This window comes from Cebus imitator, unplaced genomic scaffold (assembly GCF_001604975.1).
Source record: "Cebus imitator isolate Cc_AM_T3 unplaced genomic scaffold, Cebus_imitator-1.0 Scaffold451, whole genome shotgun sequence".
Lineage (NCBI taxonomy): Eukaryota > Metazoa > Chordata > Mammalia > Primates > Cebidae > Cebus > Cebus imitator.
Window position 1 is genome coordinate 628,740 of NW_016107766.1, and position 13,210 is coordinate 641,949.

Genomic DNA, 13,210 nt, shown 5'->3' on the forward strand with positions numbered 1-13,210 from the left:
CCTGAACTAGGTGTGGAAAAGGGGCATTAGTCATTGACCCCCTGAGTTCCTAACATAATTCAACTTCCTAAGGCTGGAACACATGGTAGTCAATGCCTCTTTGCTTTAAGAATCTATTTCCTACTGTGTTAGTCCATGAGTATTGCTCTAACAGAATACCACAGAGTGGATAATTTATGACCAATAGAAATTTATTTCTCACAGTTCTGGAGTTTGGGAAGTCCAAGATCAAGGTACCAGTAGACTGATTGTGTAGTAAGGGTTTGTTTCTGTTTCCAAGATGGCTCCTTGAACACCACATCCTCCAGGGAGGAGAAACACCATCCTCACATGGCAGAAGGTGGAAGGGCAAGAGAGAGAAACTCTCTTTGTCAAGTCCTTTTACAAGGGCACCTAATGCCATTCACAAGGGCGAAGCCCTCCTGACTCAACCCCTCCCAAAGGCCACACCTCCCAATAATGTTGCACTGGAGATTAAGTTTCAAATGGAATTTCATACAGATCAAAAACAAACCATAGTAGCTGCCCTTCTGTGCACTACATTTCCCAGCCTTCCTTGCCAACTGGCTTCTTGCCAGGGTCAGACAATGAGAGAAATAATGGGAGATTGCAAGGAAGAAAAGGTGAGAAGCTAGGGTGTTTCTCTCATTAAAATCTTCCTGCTTTAGTGAGTGGAAATTTGTGGGAGGATCTGAGTGTACTCCACTCTGGAGATCTCTCTGCTGAGTACACAACACAGTTCCAGCTTCTGCCAAACAGACTTGGCATCTGGCTTCTGGAAACAGCACCTCCTGTTGTCTCTCCAGCCAGCCCTAAGGGTCACAGTGGCTTTCTGTTCTTGCTAACAGCTGGTTGCTTTGCTGTCCCTTTTCTGGCTCCTCAGCTCTTCCACCACTTGTGTAACCAATTTCCTATATTAAATTATTACTGTTGGAAATATCTAGAGTGCTTTATGTTTTCGTGACTGGGTCAGAACAGTTTCTATCTGGGGAATTGATGTGGTGGATTCCCTGGATGGCAAATATCTCAAAAGCCACCATAGAATTCAAAAGTTCCCTGGGGATCTCTGCAAACCTCAAGCTCCTGAACTCTGTGGCTCTGAGTCCTGAGTGTCCCAAGGAGGAACGAAGTCATGGAGACTGTGTGGGGTATGATCCAGGTTTCCCAGGGCAGGATACAACACTCTTTGCTTCGGGCCCAGGCTTTCCCTGCCCCAAGAAGCCAGTCACAGGGTGCTCCTATCGTAGGGTGAGTGTAACAGTCCACCGTCCGGGGCAGCTGTGACCCCGTTTCAGGGCCCTTTTCCTCAGGCGTTGTGTTGATAACTGACTTCCCTGGAAACCTCAGTCTTGTGCATCCTGGGTTGTCAGCCCCACCTTCACTGCTGGCTGCTCACTGGCATTCAGCTCCTCAAAGCTTCTTGCATCTTGGGGCTGGGCACGGTGGCTCAAGCCTGTATTCCCAGCACTTTGGGAGGCTGAGGCGGGCAGATCACAAGGTCAAGAGATTGAGACCATCCTGGCCAACATGGTGAAACCCCATTTCTACTAAAAATACAAAAAATTAGCTGGCGTGGTGGCGTCTGCCTGTAGTCCCAGCTACTCAGGAGGCTGAGGCAGGAGAATTGCTTGAACCTGGGAGGCGGAGGTTGCAGTGAGCCGAGATCACGGCACTGCACTCCAGCCTGGCACCTGGCACCAGAGCAAAAACTCTGTCTTCAAAAAACAAACAAACAAACAAACAAAAAGAAAAACTTCTTGCATCTCAGCTTCTGAGTTCTTTGGTCCAGCCTATCAGCACAGTGTGTCCCTACCCAATGGGCCAGCTTCAGCTGTGGGGCTCCAAGAGGCCTGTCTCTCTGACAAGACCTGTCATATGCAGCTACGGACAAGGATGGACATAAGATAAAAGGCCCTTTATCTTGTGTCCATCCTTGTCAGTAGCTGCATATGACAGGTCTTATCAGAGACAGGCCTCTTGAGTCTCCCCAGGTGCCTCACAGTTATCAGCACTCATCAGCGAGCGCCTGAAGGCACTGCCAGAAATTCAGTGGCCACCTGCATCTCTTTTCACGGGCCTGGAAATGGGGCAAGTGCGGAGCTGCAGATGTGGAAGTAGACTCCACAGGATATCTGTCATACCAGCTTAATTTTGCATTACTGTCTGCCTGTGAGCAATGTGAGAAAGTTGATTTAGAATTTCCTTGCCTGAAGAAAGAAGTAGAATAACCTAATAAACTCTGAGATTATTCCCTGAACACTGTGAAAGGATCTTAAGAATTTCAATCTATAAATGAATTTTTATGATAACCATCACGATCCCCATCCCCATCACTGTTTGGCCACAAACTCTATCACCACCACCCCCAACATCACTCCCACTGCCACTACAACCACCAGCAATGGCATCACCATCACCATTGTCACCATCATCCTTAACACACCCCTGCATCACCATCACTGCCACTATTAACGTGATCACTGCCTCTATGGCCACCGTCACTGAAATCAACACTAAAAACACCATCAACCTCAACATCTTACACATCATCTAATGCCCCTCCTTACCCTTCTGGAAGGGTCTGGCTGGGCCAAGAGCTGTAGGATGAGAGCAACATAGGGGCTGTCATTTGAAACAGTCTTACCAACATAGGGAGCATAGCAGCAGAGAGGCAATGTGAAATCAGGACTGAAAGAAACAGAGAGGGGATGTCTCCTTTGCACGGGACATGCCTTTGAGTGGGCAGGGCAGTGAATACAGAGATGGGAGGGGAATCTGTCACTGAGGAGAGAGTAGACCTCAGGCTTGGTATTGGTGGAGGGACACCTGAGGCTACACAGGGAATCGGTCAGAGTAGCTGGGAGGTGGGAGATAAAAGGTCAGTTTCATTGGTTGTTGTCCCTCCTTTGGACAGTGCACAAACAGCCCAATTTCCCTGGGCGGAGAAGTAATAGGATCATGAGGAAGAGGAAAGTGGCCCCTGATGTCCACGAGCCGGCCATGGCATTCTCCTGGAATGTCGTGGTGGAGAATGTCTATGTCTATCACGAACATAGACAATTTCATAGAAGGAACATCAACATCAGACAAAGCCACCTGTGACAAGAATGGATCAAGGCAGAGACAAGTCTATTCCACAATCATGTCTGAACACGGGCAAAACATGAACATTGTCTAAACCATAAAATAGCAACCGGCCCCTCCCCAGCTAACGTGAGGGACTGCTGCTTCTCTACCAATTGCAGTGTTAGCCTCACTTTAGTCTGTCCTCCCTACAGATCAAACTTATTGAAATACCCAATCACAGACATGTCCCTGCTTTCTGACAGCACTCAATCCAGAGCAGACGTCTGCTTTCTTGGACTCTCCCCAAGTCAGCTTACCAAAGCCAGATCCTATAATAGCTTCTTCCCAGCTCTAGCCTCTTACCGAGATGTCTCATGATTATCCATTTTTCATGTTCTGAATGCATCAAGTCGTAAACCCAACTTGTCTAACTACAGGTTCCTGGGGGCTTTGGCTGTAAGGCATTGACAGAGGTGTGGGAAGGTGTTACCTCTAGTTTATCAGGAATGGTTGACGTTACGCCAGGGGGGTCTCTTTCTCTCCTGGAAGGACATATGGGGTGACCAGAGTATGCTGCAGCCAGGCAGCCTTAGCACCGGTTCTAGGGCCCAGCTTCTCCAGCTGGTCACCCTGCTAAGGGAGCAGCCCTGTAGAGGACCCAGGCTTCTTCTCAAGTGCCAATTGGGGGAACCATAAAATCTCCCTGAACTCCTTGTTAAAATGCAGAATCCTGGACCTCATTCCAAGAGATCTCAAGACGAAAGCCTTGAAGTCTATCATTATATCAAACTCCTGCAGTGGTGCTTATGTTTAAAAACCACAGATCAAGGGGTCTGCCGCTCTGAGGGCCTTCAAGTTCACCACAGACTCAAGGCTACGGCTGGCACAGCTTTAGAAAGACTCTAAAGGCTTTCCAGAGATAAATAAAAAACATCCCCCACCCTGGAATCCACGTCTCCATGGGCTCTGAGCCCTAGGGTCTCTCCCTCTCCTCTGGAAAGATCCATAGGGTCAGGTCCCTCCCAGCCTCCCTAGCTGGGTCTATACCTTCCTCCAGAGATCACAGCACAGAGTTGCCCAGTAACATTCAAGGCAAAGGCACCTTCCTCTGGCAAGATGTGTCTCAAAAGTGACCCACATTCCATATCTTGAACTGAATGAAAATGTTAATCAATAGATCTATTGCCCTGGCCCCCGGGCCTTTGAGCTGCACACTCAGGGAATACAAACCAATTACAGCATTTAAACACACACACACACACACACACACACACACACACACACACACACACACACACACACACACACACACACACACACACACACACACACACACACACACACACACACACACAGAGGACTGCTCCCATTAGGGAGGCACAGCAGGCAGTTCCCTTATACCCAAAGCCCTGCACAACTTGTCTGTCCTCATCTTCATAGCCTCTCATCCTACCCCATCCTCACTAACCTGATCCTCCTCCGTGAGGATAGTACTAGCCCAGTGAGATCTTGGGGTCAGGCCATTTACTTTGGAGACATCCTTCCCAGTCCCACCCAAGGGTTAGACTCTACTTTATGGAGTTTCAGCCTTGCGAGACCCCTCAGCCCCCTTTTGGCTGCTCCTGTACCTTTAACCATCCTCAGCCTTTTGGGGCCCTGGTCACATGGCTGCAGCTCAGAGTTGATACTGGAATGGGTTAAGACTTTTGGACTGTTGGTTGGGATGGGGGTAAATGTATTTTGCATGTGACATGAATTTGGGGGGCTCCAGAGGGTAGAACACTGAGCTGGATTACATCCCCTCAATATGTATGTGCTGAAGCCGTAACCCCCGGTACCTCAGAATGTGGCTAGATTAGAAAATAGGATCCTTAGAGAGATGATTAAGTTAAACTGAGGCTGTTAGTGTGGGACCTAATTCAATTTGATTTCCTTATAAGAAGAGGAGCTTAAGAGGACACAGAGAGATTCTAGGACCCATGCGCACAGTGAGACAACCTGTGAGGACGCAGTGAGAGGGTGGCCATCTGTCAGCCGAGGAGACAGGCCCCAGAGGGAAGCAGTCCTGCTGGCGCCTTGATCTTGAACTTTCAGCCTGCAGAGGTCTAAACAAATAAATTTCTTTTGTTTTAAACAGAAAACCCTCTCCTTATGGCATTTTGTTATGGCTGCCGGAGAACGTGAATACAACTTGCTTCTCATTTGATTTCTCTTCACCTTTTTCTGTCCTCAGAAACTTGGGGTCCCCCTCACATCCCTGCAGCTCATCTTTGGGGGTGTGGAAGTTACATCACCACAGATGTGAGGGCTTGGTGGGACAACCTCATACACATTTGCATTTTGTTGATGTGCTGGCCCCTTGCAAGTGATACTCAACACTTACGCTCCTGGTTGACTGGTAGATGCTGGCGTGAATCCAGACGCCATGAAGAAGGACTAGTGATCTACTGGTGGTGATGCTTCATGGACACTCTTAGCCTTCGTTTTCAGCCTGACTTTAATTCATCGTCCTAAAACCACTGAGCACCTCAGTTTGTTTAAGTAGAGAACAGGGAAAGCCAAGGTGGCCATCATCTGTTACTCGGCTGTTTCCAGCTTGCGTCTGGAGAAGACGCATATGGACACTTGCAGGTGGGGCTTTCCGTGTGGCTGTGCTTGGGTGAAGGGGCCAATACTAACTCTTTCACTTATCCCATCTGCCTCTGGCCCCAGATGGGAAGAGCACATGCAGCTTGGATAGGGGAATGTAAGGAGGAGTGAGATTATTGAGTCTGTGGTGACCCTTGAATGATTTACCTGAGAGAAAGGGATTCTAAGGGCAAGAGGTCTTGGTCTTAGGGTTCCCTAGGTTGAAGGGTGTGGGTACTTCTTCGCTATCCTAGGCTTGATAAAGCAGATGTGGGAGTCTTAGAAGGACAGATTCCCTGCTCTATCCCCTTGTTTACACTGCTGGCCTCAGGCAACTTCTTGACTCCTCGGAGCCTCAGTTTCTTCATCTAGAAAATGGGGTTGCAGCAGGGATGACACATGATAATCAATGAAAGTTAGTGGATGCCCATAGCAGGTCTTTGATAAATAGTAGTTTAAGCTGGTGAGGCCCTTAAACTCTCCGGTAGAAGCAATAAGTGACCCACTCACATCACTACCACTCCCAGGCAAGGGTGGGCCTGAGCCCAGCCTGGGTGCAGAACTTCAGCATGCCAGGGAACACTCTCCCTCCCCAGGCTAGCAGATCTGGATGGTGGTTCCAGGTTGGTACCCTACAGTTTGCTGAGCCCTGCAGTTTTGACAGACAGCCCTGGGAACCCAGCGGCTCCGCGTGGAAAGAGCCTAATTAATCACTGCAGTAATGGTTCCGGCAGCCCCACCGCGCTGGGCCACGTGTCCTCCTGCAGCTGCTCACTCACCGCCCCTTCCAGAAAGCTCTTGCGCACTCACCCTGCAGCTCCGCCCCCGAGGCAGCTCTACTGGGGTCAAACCAGACCAGGAAAGGAACACCTGCATGCCTCTGACTTCCAGAGATATGAATACCCCTATACCCCTCTGCTATTGGGCCTGCCTCCCTTGGCTCTTTGTGAGCTGCGAGCTCTGCTTCCTGAGCTGAAAGCCCAAATGCAAGCAGGGTTCACACACCCCACAGTGACGGCTGTGGAAAAGCACTGGATTTGGAGTTGAGAGACCATGGCCTGAGAGTCTGCGCGGCCCTTACTGGCTATGTGCACTTGGTAAGCCTCTCCACCTGTCTAAGCCTCAGTTTCCTTATCTGTGAAATGGAGAAAGAAAGACCCATTCTGAATAGCATAGAGGACTGAAGCAAAAGTTTCTGCTTCATAGATGTAAACTGCTTTAGGAGCCATACCAAACGATCAATATCTGGAGCTTCCACTGCATTTCATGGAGACCCCTCCCTGCATGATGGATAGAGATGAGGTACCCTCTCGCTCCTCCCTGGGGACCCTTCTGAGCAGCACATCACCCCAGCTGTGCCGCATTCTCTTGTGGATGAGGGGGGATTTCTGTGGATGCGTAGGTGGGGTCTGGAGGGTAGGGCTGTCTGGTTCCATCATGAGAAGGCAATGTGTGTCTGTAGCCTGTCTGGGAAGACAGGGCACTCCCAGCCTTAGGGCAGGTTCCCATGATTCACAGCATCTGAATCACTTCCCACACCCCCTCCCCACCGAAGGGAGCCCTGTCGGCAGAGCCAATTTTGAGGGCCAAGAGGAGACCCATAGGCAGCTGGAGACCCTGTTCTAGCTGTGGGATCTTCCAGTTTGGCTGGAGAGTATGACTCAGCCTCTGAACCTTCCAGTCCAGGCGGGGAGGCTCCAGGTGCAGTAGGGACCCTGACATCAGTCCAGTGAACAAAGCACCTGGAGATAACTACCAGGTGGTGAGAGCAAATGGAACTTCAGGGGCGGAGCAGCTGCCTGGAAGAGGGTCTGTTTTAGCCTGGCTTGGCCTCTTGTCAACTTACCCCAGGAGCCCCTCTGGAAGAAACCTGATCCCATACTCCTTCCTGAGCCATGGGTATAAACAGAGACATGCTCCCTGAATTTGAGTTGCTCAGGATCAAGGGCACTGATCCCCCTGTGTGTTCAGCAGAAGGCACACCCTACCTTTCTGACTCAGTTTATCTTTTGAGGATATTTCTTTCCTCCCCAGATCGTTTTCCCAACCTCTCCAGAGTCAATCTCAGCTCTTCCTTTGGTGAAATGGAGATTATTTGGTCTCCCTTTGTCCTGAGAACCAAAAGTTTTAAGGACAAATAATGATCAATGTAATAAAACCTCTTTCAAGGAAAGGTGCTGGGAAACTGAATAAATCCTTCCTTTTAATAGAGATAGCTGACATACAGCACTTGCCATCGGCCAGGCTCTGTCCTAAAAGCTTTTCCTATATTAATTCACATTAGCCATATGAGGTAGATACTTTTCATATCCCCATTTTACAGAAGGGGAAGTCAAGGCACAGAAAAGACTAGCCTAAAGTCCCACAATTAACAAGTATTAAGGCTGAGATTCAAACCCAGACAGGCTGACTCCAAAATCTGGGCTCTTGACCTCCAGGCTACTCCACCCAGCAGCTGAGGCTGTGTTCTGGTATGGCCATTTCTGTGTCCATCTTCCATGCTGGACTGTGCAGGAACCTGACATAGTCCTCTTCGTCCTCCTAGCCCCAGACATAGTTCCTGACACATACAAGGTGACCAGCACGTATATGCAAAATAAATAAATAAATAAATGGGGGTATAGTGACAGGTACCACTGAAAAGGCATATTATTTGGGTCTAATCCAGGGGGATGCTGAATGCCCGGTGGTGAGAAGAGAGCAGGAAAGGCCCCACTGAGGGTGTATTTTCTCTTTCTACATTGTGGTTGGACACGTGCTGCACTGGAGTCGTAAGACATCCGCAGGGTTCACCTGGGATCCGAGTACATTTTTGTGCCTTTAGAACCTTTCCCACCTGCTCCTCTCCCTCCTCTCCCCTCCCTCCCACTGCAGGAAGGTCCAGGGCAGGCACATCTTTATGGTCCAGTGAGGCTGTCTGTGCCACTCAGCATCCCCACCCACCATCAGCCTCGGAGTATTCTGAGACCCATTCTGATTTATATTGTTATTCTGATCGCTGGTATTATTGCTAATCCACAAACCTTATTTTTACCCTGGAGGAAAGGTTGCTTTACATGCTGAGGCTGGAATGCTAAGTGTTCTGGAAGGAATTGGAAATAATCATGAGAACAAGCGGGTGGTGGTATGTGAGGCTTACAGTAGGTGGGTGAAGAAAAGACCCCTCTCCCCTGAGAAATTGTCCTGTTCCCAAAACCCCAATGGAGTGTGAGGCCTAAGAGGAGGGGATGTCTGCAGGCTGGAGAAACAGTGAAGGAGACAGATGGGGAGGGTGGAGGTGGGGCTTGCTAGGGACACTTCTCTGCAGGTTGTGGGAGAACGGGGATAAATATCCACGGTGGTGTGTGTTGGTGGGGGAGATGGGCAGGCCTGCAGTATAAGATATAATGAGTTAAAAGAATCATTCACTGAGTAAAGAGAAATATCAGGAATCAAATTGCAGGGATGATTTCAAGCAATCATAAAGGGTTTTTCAAATATATTCACTGCTAAGAGCTACAGATGTCAGGAGAGAAAATTCGTTCGCTTACCAATAATAGTCGCGGAGGCTGGGGGAGCAGGATGCAGACATGGGAAGTACTTAACCAGCTTCCCCACCTCCTCTCCTGGGATGCTTGGCTGTAGGGGAGGAGGGGTGAGCTCTGGATGGGGAAATGGCTTCTCCATTCACCAAAAAGTATGTGGGAAATGGGTGTGACTTCCCCCTGAGGAGTGGGATGGCCAGGGCAGGCTGAACCAGAGAGAGGAAAAACCTTGGAGGGGAGAGAGAAGGACTCTGTGGCCTCAACAGCCCAGCCCCAGCATGACTTCCTCTTCCTCATCAGCCCATCCACAGGTTATGCGACTTCAGGACAGGCACCATGCTTGGCATTGAGTAGGAGTCTTGTTGTTGTCACTGAGAATTTATTGATGGTTTATGATGAGCAGAGTGCTCTGCCAGGTATGTGACAGACTGGAGACACTCGGAGACCTGGTATTTGCTCTGGACTGGCAACCTAGTTAGGGCAATGAAAGCAGCATCCAAAGGGAAAGGAGAATATCTTCATTGCAACGCTGGGAGATGTGGAGTCATTGCGGTGGGAGATGAGCATCATCAGCGGCCACCTCAGGCAGCCCAGTCAGGGAAACCTTCAGGGACACTCAGATGTTAGCCCTGTCTAAGTTCTGACAAAATGCTACCTCTTCCTTTCAGGAGCCCACCTGGTGCAACAGGAAGTATTAACCATTGCACTCTACCGTCACCTGCCAGGACAAAGCCTAGGGCAATCATATCATCTAAAGTGACCCTGGGCAATGAGTTGAAGCTGACTTGAATGACTCTGAGGACAGAGGCACTGTTATTGATCAGAGACTTTATTCAAGTCAGGGACAAATTTAATCCTACCTTATCTAACATAGTCCTCCTATCTTATTTAATATGGTCCTCATACCAATTCCCCAAATGAGCCTTAATCCCCAGGATGAGGTGAAAAGGATCAGGTGCCATCTGCAGTGGGTTAGGTTATAGGAAAGAAACCTGAGCTTGGGGAATCTGAATCCTGCATGACAGATAGTAAGCATGCCTCCCCTTTCTTCAGAAGAGACAATGGTTTATCAACTGGGTAGTAAGTACATCCACCTTCTGCTGCAAAGGGAAATATTACCTCTAGCTTTCAAGGATGTTTGTGTAGCAAACATCCTGCAAAGGATAAATCAGAATGAGATGCACAGAATTTCAAAAGGCCCATGGATAATTGTCCCCCAACATTAACAAACTCTGCAATGCACTTATTTATTAGGTTTATTGTTTATGTCCATCTTTCTCGGCTGGAATGGTTGCTCCATGAGGGACAGGATTGATGCTCCTTTTGTTCACTGATGTATCATCAATAACTAGAACAGTGTGTGACATATAGTAGGTGCTCAAAAAGTATTTGTTGAATGACTAAATGATCATATGAGGAAGGAGAAAGCCTCTGGTTGGCATTTTGCCACCAAGGAAGTTCCATTAAGGAATCCACAGCATGCTGTGGGGAGAAGGGATCTTGATGCTGAAAAAGTAACCTTTTTCTATGTGCCTTAAGTTGGCATATGCCACATCTCTCCTGTGTGCCCTCCTGTCTCTCTGCTGATGCCAACTATCACTGCTCATGAGGCAGGGAATGTGATCAGGGAAGAGTTAGCTGGTTTTGACTTTGTTTCTGCAGCAGGCCACCTGTGTGTATCACCAGGCAACATGTGTGTATGTATCATCAGCTTCCGGGTGTCTCTCCTGGGCCTCTCCCCCTCCCCTGCCTTCCCCTGCCTTTCTCAGGCTGGTAATGAAGAGTATCAAAGCAAAGTAGGGCTGTCTCATTACATGTCCTGTTTATGTGACTCTAATATACTTAAGATGATTTGAAGGGCTAGGAAATCAGCAGCAGAAGTTCCTTCACGTCCAGCCTGAAGCTGGCAACCCTGAGATAAGGACATCAGCAGTGGGGTGTGAATGAGTTCTAACGTAAACCAATAATGCATTCATGTGGGTGAGGAACTAAAAATTACAGAGATGCTGCATATTTCTCTTATTAATTAGCCATTCTAGTTAACTTTACTGCTTGTAGAGACAAATCATGGGTCCTAATAGTGGGGCAATTTCCTCCTGGTCTCTGTGGCACTGGAATGGGGCACTGTGCCTTAGTCAACCCCTGTGGCGCAGCAGAGAACCCATGCAGTGGGGCTGTATCCTGCGGAGAGGCTACTACAGCGGCTTAGGAAGTTACCTCTGGGCTCTCTCTTGAAGCACAGAAGGGGTCCACAGAGGGTTAGGGAAGGATGGGGGTTGGAACTAGCGGGCTCAGAAACCGTCATTTGGGAGTGTTTGGTGATTTGATTCCTAAGGACAGGAAGCTGGGAGGGGAAGGTGAGGTTTTGTGACTGTGCCAGCCACCTGGAGCTCATCACATGTGGCCCTGAACTTTTGCTATTTCATTCATTTATTTATTCAACAAATATGTATTTAGCCTCTTTTAGGTACTAGGTGCTTTGCTAGCAGCAGGGATACCAAAACAAAAAAGAATGACAACTTATGACCTCTATGAGAAGAAATTCCTAGCCTGGTACTGGAACAGGGCAGCTCTCACCATGAGGTGGAGGCCTCTGTCCCTATCACAGGCATTTTGGAGGTTAGGGTCTAGAAGACGGAGGCAGATGGGCTGTCTTCACCAAAATATGCAGGTTTCTGCCCACACACTCCTACCACAGCCTGGATTTGGACACAGTGGGACTTTTTTTTTTTTAATATAAATTTGAGGATAACAGAAAAACTGTCTTTTTCCAGGGAAGTTTTTCCACACAAACTTGCAAAAACTAAGAAGCTTGGTGCTCTCGGCCAGGGAATGGGGAAACTCAACTCTCGCTTCCGCTCTGCTGCAGACTTGCTGTATGGCCTAGGACAAGTCACTGCCCAGTCCAATCCCAGACATGGCTGCAGTTCACTGGTAAATTCTGTGGTTCCAAGATGATGTCTGTCCTCCACCTTGCTTTTGCTTTCAGATGGAATTCCCTCCAGGAGAACGCTCCCACTCCGTGGCTGTGCCAGAGAGTGAGACTCAGGATGGTTCCCAAAGGTGTGTAAGGGAGGCCAGGCTCCCCATAGCTCATGCAGAGAAGGCAGGAAAGAAGGGCTCTCCAGAGGGCTGTGGGGTTCCCAGGAAATTGAGTGTGGATGACGGATCTGCCCCAGGAACTCAAACTCAGGGCCAGGAGAGGCCAGACAGGAATGTAGAATAAAGTGGGCTCAGGAGAGACTGTTGAACAGGAGGATCCATGCCCCAGCTGAAAGGGGCAGGTGCTATTCAGCCTCTTCCAGTTTTTCTGGGATGAAATTGTAGGCCCAAGAGTGTCAGATCTTCCATCATGTTAGAAGTCATAATTCAAATTTTTGTGTTTAAAAACACGGGCGGGTGTGGTGGCTCACGCCTGTATTCCCAGGAGGTGGTGGATCACAAGGTCAGGAGATCGAGATCATCCTGGCTAACACAGTGAAACCCGTCTCTACTAAAAATACAAAAATTAGCCAGGTGTGGTGGTGCACGCCTGTAGTCCTAGCTACTCCAGAGGCTGAGGCAAGAGAATCACTTGAACACGGAAGGTGGAGGTTGCAGTAAGCCGAGATTGCACCACTGCCCTCCAACCCGGTGACAGAGCAAGACTCTGTCTCTCTCTAAAAAAAAAAAAAAAGTCATAATTCAAATTTTTATGTTTAAAAACCCATCCAAGAGTGGTGGTTCACACCTGTAATCCCAGCACTTTTGGAGGCCATGGCGGGCATATCACAAGATCAGGAGATCGACACCATCCTGGCTAAAACAGTGAAATCCTGTCTCCACTAAACATACAAAAAATTAGTCGGGCATGGTGGCATGCACCTGTAGTCCCAGACAGTTGGGAGGCTGAGGTAGGAGAATTGCTTGAACCATGGAGGCGAAGGTTGCAGTGAGCCAAGCTTGTGACACTGCACTCCAGCCTGGGAGACAGAGAGAGACTCTGTCTCAAA